Consider the following 20,990-nt stretch of genomic DNA (forward strand, 5'->3'; position numbering starts at 1 on the left):
CTTTTAAGGAGCAACGATCCTTGTAATTGAATTATTTTTGCTGTAATCGATTGCAAAATTACCTATTACAAATTTTATCAATTAATTTTTTTCTTGAAAGGGGGGGAGGGAGGGGGTTATATCTGCTGGAGTCACTCAGCTCTGGGCAGCCGTCAATGTTTTTTTTTTTTGTTTTTTGTTTTGTTTTTTGAAACTAGTAAGCACGGGACCTCGACAATTAGTGGGCCACTTCACTATGCTTCGTTTCCGGGGTACATTTGTTGTTTTTTTATTACACCGGAGATTACGTCCGGGTATGAAAAATGACCTTATCCAGCCTCTTGTGAGTAATGTATTTAAACAGCCCTCGTTTTATTTATATATATATCTTGTATTTCATGAGAGAGATTAGGTGTGTTGGCGTCTCTCACTCAGTTCTAAGCAAACCGGTCAAGGCTTTTTTTTTTCTTTTTTTCGGAACAACTGAGCGGCAAGGCCCCAAGAATTATGCTACCGTAATCAAAAAAAGTTGCATGAAAAGTAACGTAGGAAGTAATCGATTACTTTAGAGTAATTTTTCGATTACTTTCTTTAAGGCTGTAATTGTAATTGTAGTTGGTTACTTTTTTTTTTTTCAGCAATGTGTACAAGTCTCGCTGTACCTAACATCCGGCTCGCGTTGAAACTCGGTTTAAAATAGCGTCATTTTGGAAATTTTAAGCGCAGACGCGCGGATCTTGATTTGCAAGTTATCGTGTAATGCTATGCTTGCAAAAAATACTAACCGGGCCCTATTGCGCTGTTACCTACGTGCAAAAAAAAAAAAAAAAAAAAAAAGGGGAAAACTGTCAGAGTGGCCGGTCTGTCCGGCGAAATTCGTACTGGTGTAGGCCTTTAGCGACAATGAGTGGAAGTCTAGAATAATGAATAAAAGCGTGGTCTCCTGACGCAATAGACGCAGTGGTTGAGGGTAGTACCGCCGGCTGACTCCACTGCTATTGAAGTAACGGAACAAAAATCCGCTAGTTGATCATTTACTGAAATAAAACAACAGAGCGCTATTAGCTGATTTTCGAGCAACCATACATATTCTAAGAACGCAAACCAGTTCATAACGGCAGCCACGAGCGAGAGTTCGATGTCCGGTACAGCCCGCCGGTACAGCCCGCCGGTACCGCCCAAAGATGGAGAACGGCAACCTCGTGGTTTGTCGTCTGCTAGAGGAATCGGGCGTGTGCCCTCTCTCGTTTTACCCATAGAGTTATAACAATAAACTTTATATTGTGTTGTTGCATTTTGAAGCAGACAGCCACCAGCCTAAATTTGGTTTCCGGTAATGCATTCCTATGGGAAAACGCAAATGCGTTTTCTCTTCGCGCGCGATTATAAAAGCAAATATTGCTTAGTATTGTGAAAGAATAAAAATTTTGGAACGTCTTACGATCGGATGTACAAATACCATGTGTCAGAGCGTTTTCCCTCGGGATTCATGGCGTCGAACACTGCGCTAGAATAGCCCAATGCGCATGTATAATACGTGTTCACGTTGCAGACTGCTATTGTAGGACACGTACTTACGCATACAGTCAATGCTATGAAGCACTCAGGGAGAATCAGCTTGACAAAACACCAAAAGGATGCTAATATATGCCAAATACAAGAATCAAAACAGGCGACAAGAACGAAGCGTGGAGTCATGGAACGAACACGTACTGTATCAGTAACAAAAATGTGCATGAATAATCAAAATAAAACAGTAACCGAGTGTTGTTTTCTTGTTCCGTTTGCCTTTTAATTGTTGTTTTGCTTAAACTGTTAGGTTGTATTGACATATCATGCTGTACAGCATAAACCTGGGCCTCAATTTTCGCTAACTAGACATCGCTCAGTAATAAAAAAAAATTAACTAAATAAATTACACTTTTAGAACGTCGATAAAGCTACATAGTACCCGTTACGAGTAAAAAAAAACTACGCTGATTTCTATTACTTCCTGGTGAAGAGAAAAATATCACGTACGTTGTCCCATTCACTATCAAAAAAGCCTGTGCGTCTAGTTTCCTGCACAACACTCGGAGAGCCAATCAGCGCAACTTACGGGGGCAGCTCAGCGAATGACGATGCCGAAACATATGTTTAGACCAAAAAACGCAGTCTGAGTTGTTACATTAAGCAGTGCAAGCGTGACGTTTTGCATTGCTTAATGTCACAACTCAGACTGCGTTTTTTGGTCTAAACATTTGATTCGGCATCGTCATTCGCTGAGCTGCCTTCGTAAGTTGCGGTGATTGGCTCTCCGAGTGTTGTGCGGGAAAGTAGACGCACGAGCTTTTTTTAGAGTGTACACTCTAAAAAATGTCTTGAAAAATGTCCCGTTACTTGAAATAAGTAACGTAAGTTCGTTATGCGTTATTGTTTTGAAAAATGGCACGAGTACGTTACCACGTTAGCGTAAAACTAACGCGTTACCTCTAATGGCGTTACTTGTAACGCGTTACCGCCAAGACTAAGCGGAAGGCATGGAGCGCGTGCTGGGAGCCGGGCGTCCGAAAAACACGCCGTGGCGTTCTCAGTCGGTCAGCAACTATAGAAACGTAATTTACAAAACAATGCGTGTGCGCCCCCCCCCCCCCCCCCTCCCCCGAATTTTTTTTTTTTTTTTTTTTTTTTTTTTTTTTTTTTTTTTACGGGGGAGTGTGATAGAAGGCGTATGTCATTCGAATTCGTGGTCAGTCAGACATCGTCTCCCATTCAAAAGGTTCCGCGTGCTTATTTCATGTCACTGGACTCCTGCAGTCCGACACACCACTTGCGCAACACGCGCTTCGTCTTCTGGCCGGACCGACCCACCCGTCAAGACAATATTGGTTCGCAACAACGGATATTCGTTCCGTTTTCCTCGCAACATTGCAACATGAGCTCAGCGTGTCGAAACCCGTCCGAATGTTCGCCAAATTAATGACCGCTGTCCACTGAACTAAATGGGAGACCGATGGATCTAAACTTCGCCATATGTCGTTTACACAAGCTTTGCCCAGAATTGTTCAACGGATGGAGGGGAATCGGGGGCGCCGCATACGCAGGCACGCACAGGGACAATGCCCGTTGTATATAACTTCGTCATAACCCGTCACAATGGGCCGTACTGAAGTGGTCGACCGAAATGGTGGTGGTGGGTCGTCAGGGTTTAACGTCCCCAGCTTAGCTTAGCCTGCTGGCGTTGGCGGGAGACGAGCCCTGCATGACAAGAACTATTGACCGAAGCAACTCGCAATTTTCAGCGGGGTGGCACCACCTTGTGAGAATCGCGCTCCCTAGCTCCTGGGTGATCAGCTTCAGAATGAAGGTGCTTGCTTACACCTTCCTGACGTGGAAGAATGAGGTAAGGCTTTTATACCGTTTGTATTCCACAAAATTAGAGGTACTTAGGCGTCGCAGACCCGACCTCGTGCTGCTGTTCTACGACGACCATCCAGATGGCAGCCATTTTGATAGGAACTACTTGCGACTTGTGTAAAGCCTATATGCCCGTTCTTCATTGGACCTTTTATAGCGCAGGTCTAAAGCGCGAAACACATGTACGACGAAACCGTCCGATCCGACGTCCGATCCGACGTCCGATCGCTGCTCCGACTCGCCGCAAATGATTATCCGAGGCACATGCTTCCGACCGAGCTTGTGACGCGTCGTTCCGACGGTTCCGGTTCCGATCGGCTCCGCCCAGTTCCTTGACCAGTGCGTGTCGCCTGACTTCCTAGGACTTTTCTTGGCAATGCAGTGGAAAGTACAAGCACGGCTTCCCTCTTTCATTTTGAGCGCTGAAGAAAGCTGGGCGCGGGCTCTCTTCCTCTCCCCGGTTGCAATGGTCGGATGACTGCGGCCATCCGACCACCGCAACCACCTCTAGACAGTCGGTCGCTAGGCGCAACGCCGTTCCGACGTTGCGTCGCGACCAAACAAGCCGCGTCCGACCGTCGCATTGCCTGATCGGACGTCAGATCGGACGGTTTCGTCGTACATGTGTTTCTTAGGCGCCCGTTTCCGGGTTGAGCGGCGTCAGCGTCGAAGTCGGCGTCGACGTAACCGCGCGCGTTGCGTTATGGGACGTCACAGTTTCTCCGCTAAATTTAGTGGGTTAGGTTTCCCGCTAAATTTAGTGGGGAAATTGACGCCACGTGACCTCAACACCAATTCAGTTCCCCCAATAAATTTAGCGGGGAAAATGACATGACTTCGTGTCACGTCACCCATTAACAAATTCAGCGGCAAGAAGAGGGGAGGAGGAAAGTAGGAGGGAGGAGGAGAGGAGAAAGAGGGGCATACCCTCCCCTCCGTACCCTCATTCCTCCTCCTCAAGCGCTGCGCTCTAGTTTCGCATTACAGAGATTTGTAAACGTCTTTCATCTTCTGGTCGCTTCTTCTTTCTGTCTCACATCGTCTTCTTCGTAGCTCTACACCTTTCCAGCGTTCATTATCCAGGCGAAAGCAACCGAGTCACTGGACTATAAATGGAAGCGTGGTGGCGTCTTATATTCCGAAGACAAAGTTGCTTCACATTTGTTCAAACCAGGGTGTCGAACCGGAACCGAACCGAACCGAAAACCGGAACCGAACCGGTATTTTTTCCGGAACTGAACCCGAACCCGAACCGTTATATTGCTATCGCGATGAACCCGAACCGGAACTGAACCGGAATAAAAATAACGGTTACCGGCTCATGTCAAAACGGTTCGGCCACGCGCTGTTGACAATGAATGTGCTATCAATGCCATTTGTTTTTTAAGTGCCGTCAACTGACACACACCTCGCTTACATAGTTTTCTTCTCCACTCAGTCTTAGGAATATAAACGCTGCATCCATTAATCTTGACAAACGCTGCATTCATGAATCTTGACATAGGAACCAGTACTGCGATGGTCGCGGCTTGCACGGAAGAAAGAGAATTGGAAGGCTGTGCAAAAAAAAAATCTCGTCACGGGATTTCATTTTCCTACAATCTCGTAAATCCTAAATGCTGCTGTGCGCTCATTTCATAACACGTTTCTAGAACGCGCGAGTTCTTGAAGCTTGCTTCCATCGGAATGAGAAAAGAAAAGGCTGTGGAGTTTGATAATAATGCATCCGGTTTCGTATAGGCACTTAGAAGCTAACATATTTGTGCGACAACGAACTCTTTTATTTTAATATTTATCCTATTACGAACTTCTGGCGTTGCGTTCGGTGAAGTGTTTTTCATATTCCGTATCTTGTTTAATGAAAACTTCTTCAAGGGTCTAATTTGAGTTACCGAAGGCTAGTTCAAATAAAGAAAGCTGTATTTTCTCCCCACTGTTCCTTCAATTGCTTACACACCGAGGTGGCGGGATAGTTAGCGAGTTCTACTTGTAAGTGGGTTTGTAGGGAGGTCGCGGATTTTACAGCTACTGCGTCGGACCCAATTAGATGAAGTCCGAATGCGTAAACGTCAGTGAGGTAACCTTTGAGTGCACATAAAGAAACCATTCCTGGTAGAAATCCCTGAGCCTTAAACTACGATGTATCCCGTTTCGTATGTGCTGATTTCATATGTTTTATTTGTAATTTATTTTGATGTTGCAATTTGTCATTTATAATTTTCGAACCGGTTCGCGAACCTGTTCAGCGCCCCGAACCGGTTCGCGAACCGGTTCGCGGATCGAATTAATCGAACCGGAACTGAACCGGAACAAAATTAATTTACCTGAACCTGAACCGTAACCGAACCCGTATTTTTTTCGGTTCGACACACTGGACTTGAAACACACTCCTCGCCTCACTAGACAAAGATGACAGCGCTCAGAAGGCGAGTCTTAAAATGGTCTGTTGTCCCCCACAGTTTGAGGACAGCAGGGCATCATTACTAGAAATTGAAAAAGAGTATAACTGAGGTAGGCCAGCTCACTTGAACTCAATGATCGCTAGCGGCTTAATGACAGTTGGCGCTGCTGTGTAACTCCGGCCGATCGCGATTAAGTGAACTGTCGTTGGCTTAATAGGTGGGAACAGCGCAGGAAAAACCGACGAAGGACGAGTAGAAGAAGTGCACTTCTTCTACTCGTCCTTCGTCGGTTTTTCCTGCGCTGTTCCCACCTATTAAGATGCTTAACCAACTCGCCCAACTCTCTGCCGTTGGCTTAATGACAGTTAAGAGCCCTAGTGCAACTAGGGTACATATAACAGACAAAGCAGAAGTGCTAAAACGGGTTCCACGCCTCAGCAGACAAAGACGACAGCGCGCAGAGGGCGGGTCTTACCTTTTAATCGCCACTGTCGATCACCTTTTAATCACTTTTTAATCGCCACTCACCTTTTAATCACCACTTTCTACCTTTCGTCACTCACCTTTTCATCGCCACTGTCTATCCATTCTTCCATCTCGTCTTGTAACCAACGTGTTTAAACGACCAGAAGTTCACAAACCCTTGTCACGTCATTGAAAAAATAGCTCCCATTTGCTCCTTCCGCTATCTTATCACGTTTCTAACCTATCACTGGAGTATATCGCCTACTGACTTATGCCCATTTGAGTTTTATAGTAATTCACTCCATCTGCCATCTCGCGAATGGCATACAGTGGGACAGTTGTGGCAGCTGCTCGTTGCATGCATTGTAGAGCCTACATGTTAGTCCCACTGGCGTGATTCGACTGCAATAATATGAATCGTAGGCTTCCTAGGTGACATCACAATTAATTATATATTTTTTATGTATAAAAAGGACGGACAGAGCTTACGCTCCCACATAAAGTGAACAAAACAACGCTAACACCCTACGCCTCTACAACCGAATAATAACTCCATTATGTAGCTAACGCGAATCTAGAACATAAACGACCCTATACACGCAATGACCGATTGATTCTAGCCCGAATCTAGAACATAAACGACCCTATACACGCAATGACCGATTGATTCTAACATGACGGTCCCCTGGAAGAAGCCTCTGCTTCGAAACTCGGCAGCATGATATCACGGCCGCTTCCCAACAGCGTTCTGCAATGACGAAGCGCCACAGCTGAAGCTTTTGGCTACTATTCATCACTTTTCTTTAAGATACCGCGAATTATAAATACTTCTTTAGGTTGTGTCGTCTTCTTGTTGCCATCAATCTACTCACGCGACTTTTTTTTTTTTTTTGTACATCCCTTTCCGTTTCGTGAGGGCTTCTATATTTTGGAAAGACCACACTTTGGCGCGGGCCGTAGGGACGACCTGACCACGTGTCCGGACCACAGGAGGTCGCGCTGGGATTTATCTATCAAGTTGAGCGATGACTCTGCTGAGCTGCCAGATGATAGCGCTTGGTCTCGACAGCGTGGGCCCGATCGTGTGGACAGTCTTCCCCGAGTGTCTCGCTATATTTGTGCGCGCCCATGACGCAGATGGTCTCCTTCACCAATTCTGTTTTGCTGGGCATAAAACTAAAAGAATCGGTTTTTTTTTTCGTGATGTAGTCGAATTGACACAGCCTTTTGATCTACCGAAAGTGAATTGAAATTGAGGAATTTGGTCGCCGAAGTTTCCTTGCTGCATCCTGTTCCCTATATCGCAATGAAAACTACGTGCGAACTATTCGCGCTGTGTGGTGGTAATTTTCTTCGAAACTGAGCTGCTAAGTAGCAGCACGCATGAACGGCGTCCATAAAGTTAACGTAATTTGTCATAAGTGTTTCAAGCCCGTTTAAAACCTTCTCGTTCGGTTCAAACATGGCCACGGAGCAGGCTCAAAAACAAAATATGAAATGGTCCAGTCTCAGGTTCAAGTCATTACCAATTGATGATTGGTATGTTAGAAGAAGAAGGTAAGGGCAGGAGGAGAAGACAGAGAGGTTAACCAAGGCGGCCTGCCTCGGTTGGCTACTCTGAGTTGGGGAAGGGGTAGGGTTTTAAGTAGGTATGTTAGGTAGGGTTTTAAGGTATATTCACCCGCGATTTATTTGTAGCTTTATCCTCATAGATGGCACTGAATTTGTTCCGGAACAAACGAGTTGCATGCTCGCAGCTGCGCATGCAGATCGGGCGCTCGGGGCAAGCTCGGGCCACGGGCTGTTCACGCCGATCTAGGTGAGCTAGAATTTGTGCACCCGGCGTCCGCCACTACCGCCAGGGGCCAACGGCCGGCGCGGAGCACGAGCAATCTGTTAAAAAAGATGGCACCGATTTCCGAATATACTCTGTTTCACATTATGATGTACCGCAGGAAAGGCCACAAGCGCGAGCTCCTCGCTCTGGGGCAGATCTCGGCGGCACAAGCTCTCGTGAATTAACAGCAGCTGCCAACGCTATGAGCTCGCGCTTCTAACCTTCGCTGCGGTATGACATAAGGTGAAACGAACTATGGTTCCGAAGTTGGAACCACGTTCGAACCCTTTAAACGCATTTTGTGAACACCCTATTTGCTGATGCTGTTGTGCGTTGGTGTGCACTCAAGCTTTTCAGCGCTTGCCGGTGCGTCATTTGTGTGCAGATGAAGTCGCTCACGCAACTGACGTCTGGCCAGCATGTATTGACTTTGGCGGCATTTATCGCTCGTTTGTTGCATGAAATTTGATTTCCGACGAATACGCAGCGTTTTGGTGTTAATTTATGCTCCACTCAGTTCGGCCTTTAGATGCGAGCCTGTAATGACTAGCGTCAGATTATGCACGAGTCGCGGTAATAGGTCGAAAAGAGCTTCTGACCGTGGTGTCATTTTCAGCGCTTGTACGTACGGCGCGTGCTTTACTCACTTTAGGAATAGACGAACACGTGCGTGCTGAGCTGTGAAGATCGTATGCTGAGCAGTGCGATATTCACAGTCCAGCATTTTGTAAACAAAGAGCTTCCCGCCGGTGCGATCGTCGGCCTTCGTGAGTATGGCGGGTGCTTTGCTCACTTTTCGAAACGACGAAAAATCATAGCAGTCTAGGATGTGATCTTGTAAACATAAAAACAGTTTATAAACATCTTTTAGCATCTGCTCATCAGCGCTTATAAAGCGTAAAAAGGACAGTGCATTATATTTAGCGTTTTATCAAAACGGCATCAATAATTTAATTTCGTTTTCTTTTTTTTTTTCACGTTTATTGCTCCCGTGCAACGTGAGCGAGCATGTTGAGGCGCGGGGCATTCTTGAAGAAGTGAAGAGCGCGTGTGTACAGCTTTGAGCGTAGCTCAAACCTGGGCGTGCACCATTCGCTTGGCACATGTGTGCCAAGCGAATGGTGCACGACAGGCGCCGTTGCTTGACACGGGACGCAAGCGAGCTCGGTTTTGCCGAATAACTTGCAAGATTTTCTTGCCGTCTAGGGAATGGGTCCGAATAAACCCACCTAAAATAATCAAAACCTGTGGATTCTACTTTTTATATTATTACATAGGCAGGAAGTCTTGTCCAGCCAACGCACCGAAAGATGCTCCGTGTCGGGCTGGGGCCAAATTAGTGAGTGGGCACCATTCGATTGTGATGACGTACCGTTGAAGAAGACGAAGTTGTTCACAGGCTTGTCCGAGACGATGAGCCGATACAACGTTGAGCCGATGCGCGTATGACGTAGTAATGGCGTGACAACGCGCAATGCCTCAACACCGCGCGCCTCCCTTTCGCTTTCAAAACCGATGCAGCGAGCAACGGCAGCAGAGTGACCCAGGGCTCCAGTTGCTCCAATGCGGCTTCCTTTCCGTGTCATTTCAGAAAAGCGAATAGTGCACGTGTAGAGAGTTGAGCCGCGCTAAAGCTGCTCGAGTGCACGGCCGCATTGACTTCATAACCACAGAAATAGGCGCCAAGCAAATGGCGTGCGGCACGTGCCGTCTGCTTGACACCGGATGCGGCCAAGATCGCTCGTTTTCTCGAGCGAGCTCAAAACGACAAACGAGCTGCAAGAATAAAATCTTGCAGCTTTCCAGCAAAGCTGAAAAGCTGCAAGATTTCATTGCCGTCTACGAATGGTTTTGAAACGATGCATGTAGGGCGTGATGCCATGGCAACGCGCAATGCCTCGTTAGCGCAACCCCGCGCCTGCCTTTCACTTTCAAGAGTATGGGGGGGTATTCACTGGACGCCACATTTGAGGGCGATGTTTAGAGCGCATGCTCAGAACGATCTCACGTTAATAGGCTGCTATACTTCGTGTCACCTTAGCATGGACTAACCGTGAAGGCTGTGTTAGCGCGAGCGGCCAGCCTTGACTGCCTTGACTAGAGCACTTGGTGCACGAGCGCCCGTACAGCCGCCGCGGCTTCATTTAAAGCGACTAGCTCGCGCTTTTAGCACGCGCGGTTAACAATAGTCCATACTAAGGTGAGACGAAGTATAAGACCGGCAGTCTCGATGGTGCGGAATGCACGTTGCGAAAGAACTGCGGAAGCTCGCCGTCAACACGCGCTCAGCAGCTGCGCACTCAGCTATGGCCGCCAGTGAATACTCCCTATATGACCGCGGCCGATGACGCGAGCTATTCCAGAATAACTGTAACAACCGCTTCAGCACCACGTGATTTAGAGCTCCAGAAATTGTAAGGCAAACCCAAAACCTGAGATGGCTGAAGGAAGATGTACGGCATCACACGCGGCGTCGGTGCTTGGTGGCATTGAAACATAATTTTTATGTCTTCAAACACGCAAGAAGAGCAGCATAACTGTAAGAGATCTGAGGAAATAAGCATGAGTGTTAAGTTCATTGCATACACAGTGCCAAAGACGCTCATATTGGCCGAGGAACGCTTTTATTACGATGATGCACCATAGCGATCTAGGTGCGACTGGTTTTAACGACCCTTTCGAAGCTTCGAAGCTCCAAAGCTTTGAAGGGGTCCAAAATGGCGATCACCATGGCAACCGACAGTGATGAGCCAATCACCTTGGGAGGTTTTGTCGTGTGTATATTGATATTTGTTTGTGCCCCGCTAGCAGGTGGGAAGGCAATGGCTCTACTTTCCCAGATCCAGCGACTTATAATACAAGAGAAAGTCAGCAATGGCAGCTTTAATCTGGCGCTCTAAAGCGTCTATGCAATTATTGAAAACGAGCGTGTTGGTGAATAGATACGAATATATGAAAGATGAAACATCGAGGACGGGGACGGAAATAGGATTTTTTTTCTTGAGCAACAACATAGAATGAAAGAAGTCCTGTCTCCGTCCCCGTCCTCGATGCTTTATCGTTTCATATATTCGTTTCGCGCCTATCTACTCAAGGCTAGGTTTCACCACAAGTGCAAGCGAAGGCACGAGCGCATCGGTTTTAGGGCCTGCACTGACGTCACACCAGCTGTCATTGTGGTGGCCTTGGTATCTTCTGCAGTGTAAACTGTGCACTGTCTCTTTCTAGGGGCCAAGCTCCTGATGGTCTGGCCTTGTCCATCCGTCCGGCGTCCGTGCTCACATCGATTGCACTGCCTCCGGGATCGGCCCACTTAAAACAAAAAAACGTATGCCCGCACGGGGGTTTCAACTCAGGACCGCTTGACACTACACTCCGACGTCGCATGAAGCCGCTCAACGTTTATGCAGGAGAGGGCGCTGCGGTCAAATGCGTATATATTCGCGTTAAACTTTGCATGCATTGGCTCAACGTTTAGATACGAGAGGGCGCTGCGGTCAAAGTCTCAACGGCGTATATAACCACGATCCATACCACACATTCTTTTTTTGACATGGACCGTTGACTTAAGCGGTGGAGATGCGTTCCCACGGCTTGTAGCGGATCCAAGCTGATCCGCTAGAAGAACCACTGGCTCTGCATTTCACCAACCATAAAGCAGTAATACTACCTATGAGCAATAAAAAAAATCAGCACCATCAGCACTACCTATTAACAATAAAATCAGTATCATCAGCACCACCAGAGCTTCGCCCCAATCAACATCATTCACCACGTGGAGATGTGGCCTCTTTTATTGCAAAAATTAAGTAGAATGCACACTGGCATGGTGCAAGGACGTTACATGCAAGCCATGCATGTAGCGCTAACTCAGCCGAACTCGCGTCTTCTTGTCTTTCGAACTACGCGACGCCGTAGAATCAAAGAATTGAGTTGGATGACCACAGTCATAGTTGTCACGGGATCATTATCAACGCCCGCCTTAGCTCACACACATGCCGAAAGTGATAAACACGGCATTTCTAAACAGATAGATAATTAAAGTTAATATGGCCCGAGCTCTCACGTTAAGATACGCCACAGCGCATGTTTTTTTGTTTTTTTTTTAACATAAAACGGGCTAGAAAATGACCGAGATATGAAGCGGCCAATAGAAGCACGGGAAACAGGACCCGCGCTGTGAGCTAATGTCCCTGAATAAAGAAAAAAACACTTGGTGTTTTTTACAAGAACCGACAACCACTATGGGAAAGGAGCACGCCGGCGGCGTCGCCTCTGTCGTAGAGAGCCTAGATTGTCGAGTAGGTCCAACTGAAACTATGGGAAGCGCTTGCAGTTTAATGGCGGACACCTCCATCAGAGATTGGTCGCAAGTGTGCATGCACTAGTTATTGCCTGGCTAGGAGGAAAGCAGGCGGAAATGTGGAGACGCTCTTGGACGACCAACGCGTTTGTCACCACCTGTAGCCAGTATTGCAAACACGGCCCATAAACCACGTGACCTCGATCGCGCAGTTGGGACGTCTTTGTAATACAGGCTCTCTAATTGTTCGCTGCGCCTAACGGTTGTCGCCGCCTACTCGTCGAGAAGCAGTTGGGACAAATTGCGCGGGCCTAGTGTGCCCGTCATTATAACGACGGGATTTAAGGGTCCTGCGAATTCCGCAAGCTTTTTTCGTGGCGCAAAACTTGAGCGAACGTAATCTGAGTGCAACGGCTAAAAGGGACGTACCGATGAAACTGATCTGTTTGCCGCTAGGGGCGCCGTGGTCGGGGCTTGAGTTATGTCCGCGGTACATGGTATAGACGCTTTGCAGCAGCTGTTCATGGACGCCGCCATAACTGACCTTCAGTTTTTGTTTCCTCTTACTCCGTTTATTTCACTTCATCATTACCATAGCAGGTCAGGTTATTGCCATCCTAGATTCAACTGTGTCCTTTTCTAAAGCATCGGCCTTCGCAGAGGATCGCCAACTACCGTTTCAGTTGCTCGGCATCTCGGTAAGACAAGAGAAGGTCAGCAATGGCGGCTGAAATTTGGCGCGTGTGTAAAGCGTCTATACGCGAGAAACGCGTAACACGAGACTAACGGGGGAGAACCGCACCGCAATTTCCTTTCAGGGTCCGCCCATAGCCGCTCATTTCAGTGCTGCGCCGCCATTTGCCTCCAAATGTCGCACGAGGCACGGGCTCGTGCAGTGGCGTATTCGATGCTTTGACGCCGCTTGCAAGACAGACAGTCATAACTAGGCTGCCTTCATGTGCGCTTTGCTTAGGGTGGAGACATCTGGCCATTTTGTCTGACACTTTTATTTTTGTTTTTTGTTCAGAAGCGCGTGAAAGAGCGTGTCCCGGCACGCGTTTGTGGCGCTGACTGTGCATTGGCGACATTTTGTTTTCGCGGATTTATTTGTATTTTACCCGTGAGCGCGTGCTGTCGGCATCGGGTACTACAGAGGGTGGCATCACCCTAAGCAGAAGGACATTGATGCACCCTAGTCATAACAAGGGGCTTTATTGAAGGCGTGTGACTCTTCGGTGTGGCCTAGCGACTCCCGGAGCGCGAGGTTGCGTGGCACGCTCTTACGATTCGTTGCATAGGTCGTGGCATCGGTCGCGGTCACTCTAAAATTTTAAGTGAAAGCTCGTCGTGTGGCAGCTAGACAGCCTTCACGTTTCCATGGAATCACTACGTCATACATGCGTCGCCTGTGATCGGTCCTATTTTGTGTGTGGTGCGGCAGACAGAAATCTCACAAAGACGTTAAAGACACCAGGGGTGCTATGTTGCGCTTTTTGGACTCCCAGGAGACTAGGGAGAAGGAAGTGACGTCCACGACAAAGCAAACGCAGATTGGGTGTTGATTTCGTTTTCTTCTGTCAATATCCAATCTGCGTTTGCTGTGTCGCTGACGTCACTTCCTTCTCCCTAGTCTCCTGGGAGTCCAAAAAGCGCAACATAGCACCCCAGGCTAGCGGTCGTACTACACTGGCTAAATGGATTATCTACGGCTGAGAGACAAGTTCCTCGTTGGAGGCACACTAACTTCAAGGCTCTATATACATACCCACAACCAATGTTTTTTTTTTTTCTTCACACCGACTATTCTCTGGCGAAATGGCAAAACCGATCTCGGCGGTGTCAAGCCATAGAGGTCATACATACTAACTCTAGAGGAAAAGGTCCGCCATTTTCCCATACATTCTGGCTGCCGCAAGCGGCGGATCATGCAGGCAGACCCTCGGGGTCCCAAACACGGTTACATCATCAGAGCAGTTTCGTGAACTTCAACAATCCACGAACTTACCGGTGGAAAGATATTCGCGTTCCTTTCGAAGCTTTCTTTTTGCATAGCGCGCAGATGTGCGGCCTCGCGTTAACGCTAAACTAAACCATATACCCGGCTTCACCGGTGGGGCGCGGGTGGGCGCGGTTGAAGAATACGAAACTGCGCAACCACCAGATTTCCGAGATTTCGACAGAAGGGAAGTTAATGCAGCGTAATGACTTTATTATTTTTTTATAAGCGTTAGAATAGCTCAGAATTTAGTTTACAACGTTAAATTATCACTGTCTCTATTGCTGAGAGTTTTCACTCTTCGCGTTTACCATTGCGACTGTCGTCCTTCAGCTGGCAACGTTGCTTTCTTTCACTCGTGTTCTGTCGCTCTCTTTTCCGATCGTTCACTCGGGACCCCGGGTGTCGGCGCACGGGATTTGCCACTCCTCCTCACCCACCTTTACCCCCCTGTGTCAAGCAAAGGACTCGTGCAGCGAGTCGCCGTACGTGCAAGCTCGTGAAAACAGCAGCAACAACAACAAATTCTCTGGCTTGAGGCATTTGATACTGGTGTCGCCATCTCGTTGAACCAATTGAAAGTAAATCTAGCAAAAACTGCCCTGTAATATTTATTTACAGAAATACGCAAATACCAAGACACCTAGGCTTCCTGTCATCTTAAAATTAAGATAGGAGACACCTCTAATACGCACTACCTTTCGTCTTGTCACTTTGTCACTTAAGTAATTTCAATTTTAAAATTCCCTCAGAATGCGCTCAAAACAGTCCAAACGGTCATATTTCTGGATTTTATTAAAAAATCTCCAGCGCTTTAAGATTAAAATCTAAGGGTCGTACTACCTTTATTACATATTTACAACGAGCCCAAAAAGATAATCAATATACTCTGGTGCATTCCTGAAACGCAGGTTTGTGTAGTAGTATCATCAAGCACATAACTGTCAGGTCCGTGCACGGGCTTTCAGGGCCTGCTTGATATCCAAGCTCGAAGAACAAAAAAAAAAAATAATAAAACGCATTTTCGAACGTAGCCATTGCGCCGTGCGTTCATATCTGGCCTTCGTCCGCTATGTCGGTTTATATCAAGCCAGTCTTGTCGATGCCCGACCGAGCGGCAGCCGGCAGCGCTGTTTCGAAGCCTCCTTGCCAACCTTGCGGCTGCCCGACGGCAGCCCGCGCAGCAACTGGCCCAGCGCCGCAGCATGGACAAGCGACTGGGAATTGTCAACCTGCGAAACGCGTATATTTCACCGTCCGGGCCACACGCTCTCGGGGCTGGCGGGCGCAGCCGAGCCGCGTCGGGCCCGCGGTCTCCCCGACGCGGGCGACCGGAGCGGTGCCGATAAAGAACCCCGGGGACAAACCGGGTCTGGGCGGGGTCCCGGGCGCAGCCCTTGTTAGAGGGCGTCGCTGCGTCGGGACCCGAGCTCAGCAGAAGCGGAAACTTTAAACGCTCCCGGCAGGAGCCAAGAAGCACGCCAAGTACGGCCCTAAGTCGAGCGGGTCCCGTTGTGCGTGTCGGCGTCCTGGAGGGGCAGGAAGAAAGAGGCAGGCTGGGGACCAAATAAATTATAACCTACATCAAAACGACATCAACAGCTGGTGAAGGTATTGTTTTACTGATCACGTCTGCCGTCAACGTCCCGTGAGCGGCTGGGCTGGCTGACTCGCTGTGCCCTGGCTGACCGGCTCGCCTGCTTGAGCCCATTCTGGGCACGACCGATCGCGACTCGCCTGTCGTTTCGAACAGTCCCCTGGTTTTCGAGCTGTGCCATTTTATGATTTGTCGCATTTATTTATTGCTTTATCGATCAATTTATTGGTTCTGTACCGCCGCGCTGCGGTGCTCTCTCCCGCTCGCCGGCGCGCTTTGATCTGGCTCCCCGAGGAACCTTCTCTCGCTCGTTTGCTTTGGACCGTCGAAACGCTTAGTTTGGGTTTCGGGTGTTGAACCGAGTTCCTTCTTTTAGCTAACGAGATCGTGTATGTTCGCTTTGTCCCTCGGGCATGGAGGCTCCGGTGAGGGCCCGTGTGAAGCTGGACGCTTTAGGTTTTTTTCGTTGTTTTGGTTGTTGTTTTCCCCGACTTCCGGATACCGCTATCGCAGTAACAAAGTTGCGGTTTCGAAAACGGTGCCGGCGAAAGTGATAAGGTCCGTGTCTCGAAATGGCCCTTCGTTCTGTAAGATGGCAACTATTGCTTAATGACGTTACTGAGTTATTACGATGTGCTTTGTATGTGCTGCCTGTATACTTCGCGCGCCTCCGTGCGTGTGCCGCGTACTTCGACTTTTTCTTGTAGATTTGCGTCTCGTTTTGACTTGTATCAAATGTGATGGTTTCTTCTCTATCTCTGTTTTCAATGCCAGATTCAAAGGTCCGGCAGTCGATGCCAGCCGGGCTTTTCCGAGGGAATATTTTTATTACGACTGGGAGTCGTCTGAAAAAGTTAACCCGATTAATCGCCACCCTTTAATCGAATCATTAATTGAATAATCCGTTTCCTTCATTTATATGCATAATCACCGGTATTCACCAGGCGCGACTAACTAGAGCCGTTTTAAGGTTAATAGCATGACTACTGTCGCAAGCTAAACAAGAAATCCGCGACTAACGAGCGATTATGTTCTGCGGTATTCACGAGCGCGAAGCGAGCGGGTGACTATCTAGTCAGAACTAACATGCGGAAGTGACGTAAAAAGATAGGTCACGCATATGCATACTCAAACGCCACTGCGTAAATGGGTATTTTTTCGTATAAAAACTAAACTTTAAATGTTTATCACGAAAAAAAAAAGTTACAATGACAGACATATTGTCCGAGACAAAGTTTTACAAAGAAAATTTTAAAAATAACCCCAGGGAGAAACACGGAAGCCGCATTGCGAGTGACATAAACAAATATGAAAGCGCACGTAAATGCGTTTTTTCGCGCCGTCCACCGCCTTGCTGAGATCGGTTTAGCAATATCTTTGGCCGTTGAACATGGCTATTTACACAATATTTGGTCCTCCCATTCTTTCTAGATATGTCCATCAGCGTTCCGAAACAGTAAGTGCTTTGTTATAGCGCTGGCGGCCAGCGGTGATACGAGTCTGCCATGGCGCTGAGCCTCTAGTCGCCCGCTAAACTAGTCCTACCCTATGACTAAAATTTGTTAGTCGACTTCTTAGTCGCACGGGGCGACTAGGCCCTAAACACGACCGGTGAATACCAAGCGCTCACTTAACGGCGACTATCGCTTGCCACGTGATCATTTTAGTCGATGACGTCGCTAGTCAGTGGTTAAACAGGCGCTACTCGCGCCTGGTGAATATGTTTAGATCGCCTAACTTGTAGGGTGTTTCAGAGAACGCAGGCCAAATCGCTGCTGCGAAAACTAAGCATCGCACAGAAAAAAAGGTGGGTGCCATGTTGGTGTCTGTCCAAGAGCCTATTTAGAAAAAATAACGTTTGGAAAAAATAGTTTTTGTTTTGTTTTTTAGACAGTAACTTTTTATTTGTTCATTTTAAGGCCATAGTTTCAATTAGAAACTTACTGGGCATCACCAATGGCCCCTATATCAACTCTTTTTAGACAAGTATAAAGCATGCCGAGCATTTTACCATGTTTTGAAAAACCCTTCATTTCTGACGCGTACTCTGGTTTCGGCTTCTTATACAAGCGCATCTTGGCGGCAGCTGTCCTGCCCCCCGACGGCCGATATTAAGAGCCGAAGGGCCAATCAAACAGCGAAAGAGGCACAACGTCATGGCGTGCTCTCTGTACACTCTAAAAAATGTCTGTGCGTTTACTTTCACGCACAACACTCGGAGAGCCAATCACCTCAACTTACGGAGGCAGCTCAGCGAATGACGATGCCGAAACATATGTTTAGACCAAAAAACGCAGTCTGAGTTGTGACATTAGGCAATGCAAAACGTCACGCTTGCATTGCTTAATGTCACAACTCAGACTGCGTTTTTTGGTTTAAACATATGTTTCGGCATCGTCATTCGCTGAGCTGCCTCCGTAAGTTGCGGTGATTGGCTCTCCGAGTGTTGTGCGGGAAAGTAGACTCACGGGCTTTTTTTAGAGTGTAGTTGATATCACTCTAAAAAAAATCTGTGCGTCTACTTTCATGCACAACACTGGGAGAGCCAATCGCCGCAACTTACAGAGGCAGCTCAGCGAATGACGATGCCGAAACATATGTTTAGACCAAAAATGCTCAGCAGGTTTCTCATTGGAACCATATATGTTTAGCTTAACGTGCATCACGCAGTAGTGATAAGACAAACGCACCGTTTAACTATACTCATCTAGTTCGAAATGGCCAGGGGCAGGCAGGTGCTTGAGCCTCAGAAAAACCTTGAAGCGATCTGGCAAACTGCCTGCCCTGACAACGTCTCAAACTCAACTCAGCTGAGTTTGAGACGTTTGTCCTGTCCCCTTTTCTCTTTCTTCTTAACTATTTTTTTCGAATTTCATTCCCAGTCTCGGAATTATGCATCATGATCAACATACACGAGCTCGCCTGCACATTTTGTTAGTTTGTAATTGCTTTGGAGGTTTATTTTCCGAGACGGAAGAAATGCCGAGCAAAACGCACAGAAGCTGACACAACTGGGGGTCGAAGAGCGTTCTACCATACCAGTAGCGTCGGAAAAGGAAAAACGGGGGGGAATTGGGGAAGGGGGGGGGGGGGGTGCTCCAGTCTCTCTCTCTCTCTCTATCCCCCCCCCCCCCCCCCAGTCATTTCGGACTGTTAAAGGAAACAATACGGGGAAAGACGGCATGGTCGAGCTTATCTTAAACAAGGCGGTAAGTTGGGCTAGTTGGTTTAACATCGTCAAACGTGAAAACAGCGCAAAAAATTGAACAAAGGACAAGTGCACTTCTTTCACTTGTCCTTTGTTCAATATTTTGCGCTGTTTTCACGTTTGACGAGCTTATTTTAATCTGAAATTATTTAGGCATATGTATAGCTACTGCCGCTCTTCACTGCATAAAAGATCGCGTAGATGGTCATTGTTAGAAGCTCGCGTTGACAGGAGGCACTACTCGTCACATGCTTGGTGGTTCGGAAGTTCAAAGCTATGTCTTTTCGACCTAAATAACTGTGCCATTGGTAAAAAATGATAAATAAATAAATAAACATAACAATAAATGCAAAAACAAATAAAAAGCTGGAGAAAAAAAAAACTATCAAGAATCTACCAGAAGTGTTGTATTCTTGCATATTCAAGACCCAGAACTACGAAACAAGTTTCTTCTACCAAAATGTGTACAGGCTAAAAGAAATATGTCCCAAAAACGTGAAATAAAAAAATAAAAAAATAATTTATATATATATATATTTTTTTTATTTTTTTTTTACGTGCCGAGTTTGAACGACATTAGAAATCTTTTTCCCTGAGTTAATTTATTCCTTAACGTGAAAATAACAATATATGCATTAATTTGTGTTCTGCAGATGGTAATGATATGCACTGCTTGTAGCGTTAATTTAAATGCGATACCTCAAACAATTTCGACGAAACAAATTACCAAGTTTAGGCAAGTTTAGGACATAATTGCCCGTAGATACATGTTTGAATATTTCTTCCAAACTCGTCTTGAAGAATAATAATCATATCTTAAGACTACACTTACCTAGGCTATCATAGATCATTTTTAAAAAGTTTAACATCCCTACCATAAATAGCTTCGGTTATAGCGCGCTTCAAATATGGCACAAACGACAGTTGTCAAAAACCCGTCGTCCTTTCTCGCTCCTTCGGGAATCCATTTCTTTAAAACCAAGCATGCCATATGATTGAAATAAACGACCGGCATTGTCTTTCGCAAGTAATGCGGCGCCACATGTAAAAATGCGAGAAAAAAAATTACGAATGTACCCCACAGCATGAATCCAAATGAAACCGCCAGCCCGTCTTTCGAAGTTCGACGAACTTCGAGCTTTTACCCTAAAACTTCGAAGTTCGTCGAACTTTTGACTTTTCAGGAATCGAAAGTTCGACAATTTTCGAATTCTTTAGATTAATAAGGTCGAAAGTTCGAAAATTATCGATTTTCTTAGCGTAGGAAGTTCGACAGTTCGAAAAGCTTCGAACTTTCTAGTGCAAGAAAATCGAAAGTTAGAAAATCATTGAATGTGTCCTATCAAATTCAAAATTTCGATAAGCATCGAATTTTGCAACGTAATAAGTTAGAAATTTCGAAAAGCATCGAACTTCTTAGTTTAACAAGGTCGAAAATTCGACTTCCGTCGAATTTCTCGATATGGAAAGTGCGAAAATTCGAAATATTTCGAACCTTTTGAACCGCTTGATTTGATCATCGAACTCCCGGTTCGAAAAAAGTTCGCGGCATCCCTAATATCATCTTCTACACGCACCCCGACATCAGTGTCTCCTCGGGAGCCATCAGCAAGAGCGACAGACCACGCATCGACTCTATTTTGTTTCATCGAAAGTCGGAGCTCAGCCGCGACGTCATTGGAAACGATCTGGGCCCAATTAAGCAGCCCCGAAAGTCCAACCTTGAGGCCATCTTCCGGTGGATTTGTCATCACCGGCTAATCAAATAAAACGCAGAAAATTCACCATCACCTTACTCTTTTAGTCT

At 46.8% G+C, this 20,990-nt stretch overlaps 1 protein-coding gene across 1 annotated transcript in view; it reads left to right on the forward strand.

Moving 5' to 3' along the window:
- LOC8053396 (hemicentin-2) overlaps window positions 1-20,990 on the forward strand; it is a 300,603-nt gene that overhangs the window by 264,413 nt on the left and 15,200 nt on the right. The gene's annotated exons all lie outside the window — the stretch shown is intronic.

This window comes from Ixodes scapularis, unplaced genomic scaffold (assembly GCF_016920785.2).
Source record: "Ixodes scapularis isolate PalLabHiFi unplaced genomic scaffold, ASM1692078v2 PGA_scaffold9__187_contigs__length_104089568, whole genome shotgun sequence".
Classification (NCBI taxonomy): Eukaryota; Metazoa; Arthropoda; class Arachnida; order Ixodida; family Ixodidae; genus Ixodes; species Ixodes scapularis.